The sequence below is a fragment of the Quercus robur genome, chromosome 3 (genome assembly GCF_932294415.1).
Source record: "Quercus robur chromosome 3, dhQueRobu3.1, whole genome shotgun sequence".
NCBI classification, from domain to species: Eukaryota; Viridiplantae; Streptophyta; class Magnoliopsida; order Fagales; family Fagaceae; genus Quercus; species Quercus robur.
The window spans coordinates 62,528,728-62,539,610 of NC_065536.1; the positions used below are offsets into that span (position 1 = coordinate 62,528,728).

The 10,883-nt window shown below is 40.8% G+C and overlaps 1 pseudogene; it reads left to right on the forward strand.

Moving 5' to 3' along the window:
- Positions 1–5,010: 5,010 nt before the first annotated feature.
- LOC126718787 (glutathione S-transferase U10-like) lies at positions 5,011–6,081 on the forward strand (annotated as a pseudogene).
- Positions 6,082–10,883: the final 4,802 nt, after the last annotated feature.

The following is a 10,883-nucleotide window of genomic DNA, read 5'->3' on the forward strand; positions in this document are numbered from 1 at the left end:
GTTAAATCTCTGAAACTTTTAAAAAGACTTGCAAAGACTTCTTACAAGAAATAGCTATGAAGACTCAGGAATTTAGAGTGTTTTGTGAGATGAGGCACTGAAGTTCTTTGGAGCACTTGAAGGTTTTTTGAAGAAAAGAGGAGAATGACTTCCCTCAAAGCTTTACATAGGGGGAGAGAATAAGTGGGAATACTCCCGCTCAAAATTCAAGGGAAAATGTCAACCGTTGGATTAGCGCTCCACTGTTGGATATGGGGGACATAAAGCCACCTGGAGTAATTACTGACGCCTCGTGGGCTACGAAGCGTTAGTAACAATTATGAGGCGCGTAAAACTGCATTCCCACACGTGTAAATCAAAGAATTAGTGGGTCTTATCCCTTAAATATCAAAACTCCACTTTTTCCTCCTCAGATAAGAGGGAAAAACTGGAATTTTGAGGGGCTATTGTAGGGGTAAGGGCCCAAAATCATATATTGGGCTTTGGGCTTCACCCGGGACAATTGACAAGTCTGAGGAGAGGAAAATGGTTGTTAAGGGATCCCTAGCTAAAGTCTTATAAGCAGGGAATAAATGGAAGATGATCCGAGGAGGAATACCTCCTCAGATGCGATGAATGTGGCTCAAGTGTGTACCCTAGCAATTAGAGGAACCCTCCAAAAGGCTCTGGCAATAGGAATGTGCCTCATAAACATACGGAGAAGAATGAAACACAAAATACTAAGGAAAAGCTGCCACCATCGCATTAAATGCATTGTAGCTACTTTTCTGGCCGCATTTATGTGGAGGAGACCTTTGAACAATGCTGCCTTGGCTACCACAACTCACAGGCTGAAAGGGGGTATCTGATGGGACGAGCACTCAAGTAGGAACTCAGATGATCACAAGTGTAGGATCAAGATGGCCCAAAAGGGGCTATATAATGTGAGAGACCCTCCATGAAAGGGGGATGGAGGGAGAGAGAGAAAAATAGTAAAGCAATCAAAATCATTATGATATTCTAGAGTGATCATTATTTCCAGATTTAACCTCCTCGGACTGAAAGTTTATTGATATCAGCATCCTTGGTTCGTGTTTGAATGCCATGCAATTCAATACTAGCCGTTGTCCAATTCATTAGGACCTAGTTCTTTGACCCATTCTTTACAAATTCATTGTATTGGGCTCATTGGACCAAGACTCCATACATTTTGGGCTTGGGCCTCAAATTGTGACCCTACAGCAACCTAAATAAATTATTAGGTGCAACCACATATGAATAAAAACACATATCCCTCCAAACATAAAAATAACTAAACTTAAGTACAAACGCAACGTGGTTGGAATAAAAAATTCTTCCCTTGAAACAAAAGATTGTAACTAAGAGATACGTTATCTTAAATGGGCACAACTTTATGGAACTAGGAAGCTTTTCATGAGGTTGTTGCTGTGGTTTTTAGCCCTGAAAAGAACCCAGCAATTATGGCATGGTTGAAAGCACTAAAAAACCATCCATTGATGAAGGAAATGCTCCCACCTAATGACAAGTTGGTTGCTGAGATGAGTGGAAAGTATTTGGGCCAATCTCCTTGAGGTTGATGCTTAGTCTAAAGAAAATCCAATCATATACTAGCCACTTAAAATAAAAGCAGGGGCAGTTGTACATTATCTTCAGGGGTTCAAATGAACTTCCTGACTTGGAAATTAAAAAATATTATATATATATATATATATATAAATTTATTAGTTTGATTTACATTTAAAAGTATTTTTCAACTTTGATCATAGCTCAATCCAAAATCAAGTAACAACACAGATCAACCAATCTCAAAACTCAAAACAATACAAAATACTATTGCTTTCTCTCTTTGATTTGATTTCTAATCTCATTCTCATGAATCTCATCTCATCTTTTTTTTTTTTTTTTTATTTTATTTTTTTTTTAACTATCTAAATCAGTATCTCTCTTTATTATAAATTTATATTATATATGTGTGTAATATTGATTGTATGCATTAATTAATTATTTTGTCATAATATTATTTGTGTGAATTGTAATGTGTGTGAATGTGTGTGTGTATTATAAATATAATATAACTTTATATAATTTAATAATTAGAAAATACAGAGAGTTTGTTACATGTGTGTATATTGTTAAAAAAACAAATGATGTTTCAAATATTTGATTGGTTAAGTAGACACTTAGTATTATTTATGTATAAATGAATGTGGCTATATGGGTCAATAATTAATACAATGCCAATGGATTTAGTTTTGTCATTTAGTTTAAATATTTTTTATAAAAACAATGAAATATTTTAAAAAAAAAATGACAAATAGGAAATAACAATTGAATAAAAATAAAAATGTTGTACAAACTTAAGAAAATAAAATGGTCACACTTATCCATATTAATAATAAATAATGACAATTAATAATGAACTATCATGTAAATATTTCAGAACAAAAAAACTCTTAAAAGGAAATTGTAAAACTTCATATATATATATATATATATATTTTAACTTCATGTATTTGCATTTTTTTTTGTTGATAATTCAATAAATTCAAATTCTATTTTTATTAAATTATTATTAATTTAAATTTCTTAATGACACCCCTGAAAAACAATTCTAGAGCCGCCACTAAATAAAAGGGATATGAATATCCTATGGTGTTTATCGAATAATGGATATATAAAAAAGCCACTTGTTATTGTATAATTTTTTTTAATGAATAAAAAATTTTATTTAAAAGAGAAAAGGTAAAACTATATATACAGAAGAACATATTTCACTTCTGATAACAGACTCAAAACAAGAGAAACAGCTACCCAAATCAAAAGAGCCAAAAACATTACACTTTAAGAAACTATTTACCTAAAGTATGAGCTGCTACATCAGCTAAATTCTTGGCATCATCATTTCATTGTTACGATATGGTTTAAGTTTTAACTATATGAGCTTGCGGTGTATTTCAATTGATAGTGTTAGAGATATATATTAGACATATTAGCCCAATGTAATAGGCCCAAGCCCATTCTTGCTTGTACTAGTAGTCTAGGGTTTAGTCGCCTATATATACTCATGTTAGGATTCATTGTAACATAGGAGGTTATTGTACTACACTCTCATACAATAAAGATGTAGCCCTTAAGGGATTCCTCCATGGATGTAGGCCGTAAGGCTGAACCACGTAACCCTTGTGTTCTCAGTGTTCCTCCTCTATGCTTCCTCTTCCGCATCTACTCTAGCATACACAACATGATATAACACATCGCGTTGCTAATATATTCAACATGGTATCAGAGCCAAACTCCGTTCTTGGCATCAAACAAATATCTCTAGCAAACAAAGAAGATTCTCACGTGCACACACCGCCAACAGAAGTCACACAAGCTTGTCTGTTGGATCTAGACTCCACAGCATTTCACAGCTGCCATGGCTCCCTACTGTGTCCAAATCTTCAAGCCCAAGCAATCCGCGCCTCTCCCTATCAGATTTGCACAAATCCAAGCCTCGCCTGATGAAGCCAACACCACAGACGTGCTCCATGGCATATCGTGACCAAAACCCAGGAACCCGACCTCCAACGGCAGCCGCACGCGCCACCACGCGCGGACAATGGCTACTAGAAATTTCACACGCGCCGCCGTAGATTCTCGACACCCAAGCTAGATCTCAGTCACACGCGCCGCCAAGACGGCCTTGTCGTCCACCGATCTACTTGGCCTGAGAATCTGGTGCTCATACGACGCTGCACGCGCCACCACGCGCCACCTGGGTTTCTAGTTGCTCCTTCACGCGCCGGTGAACAGTGCACGCTCTTGCCACGCGCCGACAATGCTACTGATGTCATCTGACGTCATATTATGACGTCATTAATCCACGTCAGCAGACATGCAAGCACGTCCATGTCAGCCCTAGTCCACGTCAGCGACACGTCATCAGCCACATCAGCAGTGTCGTCTCGTCAGCACCATGTCACCTAGCTGACCGTTGACCCGGACCGACCCGACCCGGACCACCCGGATCTGACCCATGAGCACTTTGACTGTTGACTTTGACCTGGACCAGTTGACTTTGACTTTTGCGTTGACTTTTGACCAAAAGTCAAAATTTCCAAAAGGGCCTATCTTGCTCAGTTTTTCGCGTAGATTCCGATTTTGGCCTCCGTTTCTTCATTTGAAGCTCCGAAATTAGACAATTGGCACATTCTTCATTGTGGTTTCTTCAAAGGCATTCTACAAGGCATCTCCAAGTGATCTTCTAATGCTTATCCAACCTCAAGCCTTCATCGAGCTTCCGCCTTGAGTTTGAGGGAGGGTGTTAGAGATATATATTAGACATATTAGCCCAATGTAATAGGCCCAAGCCCATTCTTGCTTGTACTAGTAGTCTAGGGTTTAGTCGCCTATATATACTCATGTTAGGATTCATTGTAACATAGGAGGTTATTGTACTACACTCTCATACAATAAAGATGTAGCCCTTAAGGGATTCCTCCGTGGATGTAGGCCGTAAGGCTGAACCACGTAACCCTTGTGTTCTCAGTGTTCCTCCTCTATGCTTCCTCTTCCGCATCTACTCTAGCATACACAACATGATATAACACATCGCGTTGCTAATATATTCAACAGATAGTTTAGTAATAATGACACTTTTTTTTTTTTTTTTTTGGGTAACAATTCATATTTGTGACTTGAATTCACGTCCCCCTCCCCTACTAAATACCTAGGTGAACATGTGTGTTCCAAAAAAAATGAATAGACATTCCTACTTCGGAGCACTCCATATGGCTGAGTGGAAATAGTGGACTCAATTGATAGCTTGGACAAAGGGCCGAAGGCCAATAATCTTGCGTTAGCCAATACGTTTTTCCTGCTTCTTTATCTAATTATAAAAACTTTATAACACATAGATCCTAGATCTCTAATGGGTCATCCTCATTAATTTCCTGGTCAGCTTCCACATCAGCCAAGACAAGACTTGCCGACCAAAAGGATGAAGATGATTGGAAGAAATTTCTCATATGAACTCTATAAATTAAGGCTTTTCAGTCTAAAAGAAAGCTAACTGAGAGATAGAGAGAATGGAGGAGAAGCAAGGTGAAGTTGTCTTGTTTGGAACATGGGCCAGCAATCCCTGCACTAGAGTTGAGCTAGCTCTCAAACTAAAAGGCATACCCTATGAGTATGTAAAGGAAGATTTGAAAAACAAAAGTGAGTTGCTCCTTCGCCACAATCCAGTCTACAAGAAGGTACCTGTACTTGTTCACAATGGGAAATCCATTGCTGAGTCACTAATTATTCTTGAATACATAGAAGAGTATTGAGTGCTGGAATACCACCCCAAAACTATTGCCTGAGGATCCTCACCAAAGGGCAAAAGTCCCTTTTTGGGCCAACTATTATGATCAAAAGGTGGGTTTTTTCTCTCTCACACACAATTTCGATGCTATGGTGTTTTTTTTTTTTTTTTTTTTTTTTTTTTTTTTTTTTTTTTTTTTGAGGATAAACGGCAGATGCTATAGTGTATTGAACACTAATAAAAGCATTTTGTTATCATCAGGTTGTGCCAATCTTCTACATCATCTTCGGGGCCAAAGGCAAGGAGGAAAGAGAGAAAGCCATTGAAGACTTGAGCCAAGTGCTTAAGGTGTTTGAAGAAGGTATTGAAAAGGATTTTCCGGGGCAGAACCCATTCTTCAATGGCGAGAGCTTAGGGTATCTTGGTATCTCTATTGGCTCACATGGATGCAACTACAAAGCTGTTCATGAGGCCATGGATGCGGTACTCTTATCAGAAAAGAACCCAAAGTTTCTCTCATGGGTCAATGCTCTGAAGAACTGCCCTCTGATGGAGGAGACACTACCGCCTCATGACAAATTGGTTGCCATGCTCAGAGTCTGGCTTAATTCTACTCAAGCTTAATATTGAAGCGGAAAGACAGGTTTAACATGTATCAAGCTCTGATTGATGATGGTTGTACCTTTTAGTTGTTAGAAATAAATCCTGTCTCTTAGCCAAAAAAATAAATGTAAGCAGAACTATGGTGCTACTGTTTGGTTTCTATAAAGGGTTGGCTGAGTGTTTTGTTTCTACTGTTCAATGCTTAAAACTCGCACATGTTAGAAAGATTTCCATTAAAGTTAGAAATTGCAGCTTGTTAAAATTGCAGAGAGAGAAAATAGACTTTTCTCAAGGATGCCTCTCAATAGTCATTGTCATTGTATGGCTGTAAGATTTTTCTTAAGCTAGAAATCAGTGTATATCCAGCATGTAGCCCTTCTTAGAGCATTCACATCACTCTATGTAATTTTTTTTTTTTTTTATTTGATAGGAAAATACTGAAATACCATTATAGAAAAGAGTGAGAAACTACAGATATGTCATGAGCACACGCGTGCTCAAGAAAGCTAGGAAATTCCTCTAGCCAAACTACATAGTTCTCAGTCTCTTTAGCATACTGTGCTAACAAGTGAGCAGTGACATTTCCCTGTCTTTTTACATGAGAGAAAGCAAAACTCCTAAAGCCAGATACAAGTTCCATTGTTCCTTCCAGCATGTTTTGAATGGAAGACGGTGCTCCCTCACCTCCTTGAAGAGCCATGCATACGATCAATGAGTTGCCTTCAAACTCCGCCTCCCTTATGCCTACATCTCTTGCAAAAACAACCCCGGCCTACATAGCCTTTGCTTCGATCTCCACAACCCCCAACGGTGCATTCACTAACTTGCTTAAAGCTACGACTACCTCCCTTTTTCATCTTGAATCACCACTCCTATTCCCGCTTTTTTCCGGTTTTCAAAAGTTGCACCGTCTACGTTTACCTTGTACCGTTCTAGGTCAGGTGGCTTCCAAATTTTTGCTGGACCCATCCCCTGTTTGTCACCCTGTCTAAACTCATTTGCAACGCCGTATTCTTCCACTAGATGCAAAGCGGTTTTCAGAATCATTCTTCCCGATTTGCCCGAGCCCCCCATTCTTCTCTCATTTCGGTCCTTCCATATTCCCCAGCAAATAGAGATGACCTTCTCTAGCAAGTCGGGATGCGTTACTTCATGGTTTTGCAGGTTCTGGATAATATCCAAGAAGGACCATGATTGGTCTATGACAAATGGCAAAGCAAACTTGTTGGATTCCCATACCTCACGTGCGTGCTTGCAAAACCATAAAAGGTGACAAGCTGTTTCCTCAGGTTGACCGCATAAGACACAAGTAGCATCCTCTGTGATTTTCCTTTGTATGAGATTGTCCTTAGTGGCTAGTATGTTCTGGCCAGCTTTCCAAGTGAAATGCCTTAGCTTGTGGGGGAGTTTCTACTGCCAAATACTTCGCCACACCCGTTTGCGCATTGAGGCGTTTGAGTAGTCTCCCCTGTTTTGTTTCAGCTTTTCCTTATACGCTAAAGTGTACGCCGACTTAACTGAAAATTTCTCAGACTTATTAGCAGCCCAAACCAGTTTATCATATCTACCCGTCAAGCTTAGCGGTATACCCAGAATAGCAGAAGCATCCTCAGCGCTGAAGCATTGTTTGACCAACTCCACGTTCCACTCACATTCACCTCTGTTTATGAGGTACTTGACCAGAGCAACCTGAAGCCACAGTTTCTCTGGAGAAACCACCATATAGGTGCTCAGTCTTGGCACCCATTTGCCGCACCACACTCTAATGCTTGCTCCATCACCCACTTGCCATCTAATTCCTTTTCGCACCACCCCTTGAGCTGCCATCATACTCCTCCACGCATAGGACGAATTTCTTCCTATGTTAGCATCTATAAAGCTACAATGGGGGAAGTATTTAGCTCGAAAGACTCGGCAGAACAGGGAGGAGGTATTTGTTTGCAGCCTCCAACCTTGTTTCGCTAAGAGAGCTATATTGAAGAGTTTCAAGTCTCGGAAGCCTAGACCACATCTATCTTTTGGCATGCACAACTTTTCCCAGCTTAACCAAGCTAATTTTTTCTCCTTGCTTGCTTGGCCCCACTAGAATTGTCTGGTCATCCCAGTAAGGTCATCGCAGAGATTGTTTGGCAAGAGAAAGCAACTCATGGTATACGACGGCACCGCCTGTGCCACAGCTTTAATCAAGATTTCTTTTCCGGCGTTAGACAATAATTTTTCCTTCCAGCCAGACACCTTATTTGCTACATTTTGTTTCAAGTGGGCAAAAGAATTGGACTTAGATCTCCCAATCAGCGAGGGCAACCCGAGATAGGATTCATGAGGTTTTATCAGATCGGCGCCAAACATGGTTTTCACATCTTCCCTTATCCCCACCTTCGTGTTTGGGCTAAAAAAGAGTGAAGTCTTGTTTCTATTTAGCTGCTGGCCCGAAGAGACTTCATATACCTGTAATAATCGCTGTATCTCAGCTGCATCCTCCCTTGTAGCTTGTCCAAAGATGATGCTGTCATCGGCGAAAAAAAGATGTGAAACTTTAGGTCCCTTTATTGATGCCGCCACCCCTTTAAGCTTTTTCTATTGGACAACATTGTGTAAGAGTGCAGAAAGGCCCTCTGCACAAATGAGGAAGAGGTATGGAGACAATCGGTCTCCTTGCCTTAGTCCCCGAGTTGGTTGAATTTTGCCGCAAGGTTGTCCATCAATTCTCATTGCATAGGTTATCAAAGTCACACATCTCATCACTATAGAAATCCATTCATCATGAAACCTTAATCTCTTCATGATTTGTTGCAAACAGACCCACTCAACTCGATCATATGCCTTGCTCATGTCCAGCTTTAAGGCCATTTCGCCACATCTGCCCTTCTTTTTTCTACTTATGTGGGACATCATCTCATGGGCCACAAGTACATTATCGGTGATGAGCCTTTCTGCCACAAAAGCGCTCTGATTCTCACAAACAATCTCTTGCAAGACATATTTCATTCTGTTTGCCAACACTTTCGAGGCAAGCTTATAAGCCACGTTGCATAAGCTAATAGGCCTATAATCTGTAACCCTTTTCGGATTCTTAGTTTTAGGGATTAGTACAATATGAGTATCATTAAAATGTGGGGGAGCAGTGCCATGATTAAGAAAATCTAACGCAGTAATAATGACAATAGATTTAACCGTAGGCCAGAAATGTTGGTAAAAAATAGGGGGCATACCATCGGGTCCGGGCACTTTTAAAGGGTGCATCTGATGAAGAGCCTATTCCACCTCCTGTGCATTAAAGGTTCTGAGTAAGGAAGCATTCATCCTATCAGTGACTTTTGTGTGAATAGCCTCAAGTAGTTCCTCCTCCACAATAGGCCTCGAAGATGTAAACAGCTACTCAAAATAATCAAGGAAAGTCCTGCCAACTTGCTCCTCATCTTCCTGCCAAATGTTATTAGAGTCCAGTACCCTATTTATGAGGTTTCTTTGCCACCGGTTAGAGGCTTTGGTGTGGAAAAAGGTAGTGTTTTTATCGCCTGCCCTCAACCAGTTATTTTGGGACCGTTGGTGCCACATGTCCTCCTCCATAAACATCCACCTATTCAACTCCTTCTTTATAGCATGAATGTCCTCTCGGGTCGATTCGCCACCCCTCATGTTCTCTAACACCAGAAGTTGCCTTTGTAACTTGGTGATCTGTTTACCTACGTGGCCAAAAGATTGTTTGTTCCATTCGGTCAATAAGGCGCGACATTCCTCCAGACACTGAAGCAGCGGCCATTCATTCCCTATAAGTCTACCTCTTTCCCAAGCACCATTAACCACCCCTGAGCACCGATCGTCCTTCAGCCACATCGACTAAAATCTAAACTGCTTTTGCCCCTTTTTCTGCCATCTGGTTGGTTTTGCATTCTTGAGAATCAGCATGCTGTGATCGGACACTGAATTGGCAACATGGTAAATTTTGGCTGTAGGAAACATTCCAGACCAGTCCGTGGAAACAAAGACCCTATCCAAACGTTCACGGACCCACCCTTTTGTGCCTAATTTTCGGCTCCATGTAAAGTCTGACCCACAATAGCCCATGTCCTCACAGCTATTAATGGTGTCCCGAAACAACTTCATTTGACCCTCAGGTCATGCGTTACCTCCCTCTTTTTCATTTGCATGAAGCAGCTCATTGAAGTTGCCAATAATCACCTAAGGGAGATCACATCTATTACTGAGATTCCAAATCAAGGACCACGATTCCTCCCATTTGCTCGTCTCTGGGTTGCCGTAAAAACCAGTAAACCTCCATCTCTTATTACCACCCTCCTCATTCACTATCACGTCAATATGCCTCTATGAGTAAGTCAAAGGTTCCACCTGTAAAGTATTCTTCCAAATTAGTGCTAGACCGCCTCCACGATTTTGGCTTGGCACCACCAGGCCATGTTGTCTCTCAACTTTTCTTTTAATTCCTTCCATCTCTGTTATCTTAAACTTAGTCTCCATTAAAAAGACTAGAGTGGGATCTTCCTCCTTGACAATTTTTTGGAGTGTTTTAACTGTTAGGGGGTTCCCAAGCCCCCTACAGTTCCAAGCTAAGGCACTCATTGTGCTCGGCGGGGCTGCTCCGCAGCCTCCACCGATCTAAGATACTGTTTCAGAGCTATTCCAAGCTCCTTTACCTCCCCTTCCACCTTCACTCTCTTTCCATTCCCATTTCCTCCTTCTATTTCCATCAGAGGTGTGCGACACCTTCTTTTATTACCTACCTCTTCTCTATCAACATCCATATCCACGCCCCGAACATTCATGGTGTTCATGCAAGAGTTTGAACACAACCTCGCCATGTTCTCTTTTCTTGTTGCTAAGGGTGCTGTCTTTGTTTTCTTTGGGGCCCTTCCCTGCTTTTTCACTGAATTGGAGTCCTTCCAAGTCACTGGGCTGACTGAGGCAAAAATAATGTTGTGTCCGGGTTGGGCTTGTTTCGAATCCCCTTCCTTATTCACCAGCTTATTGGGCC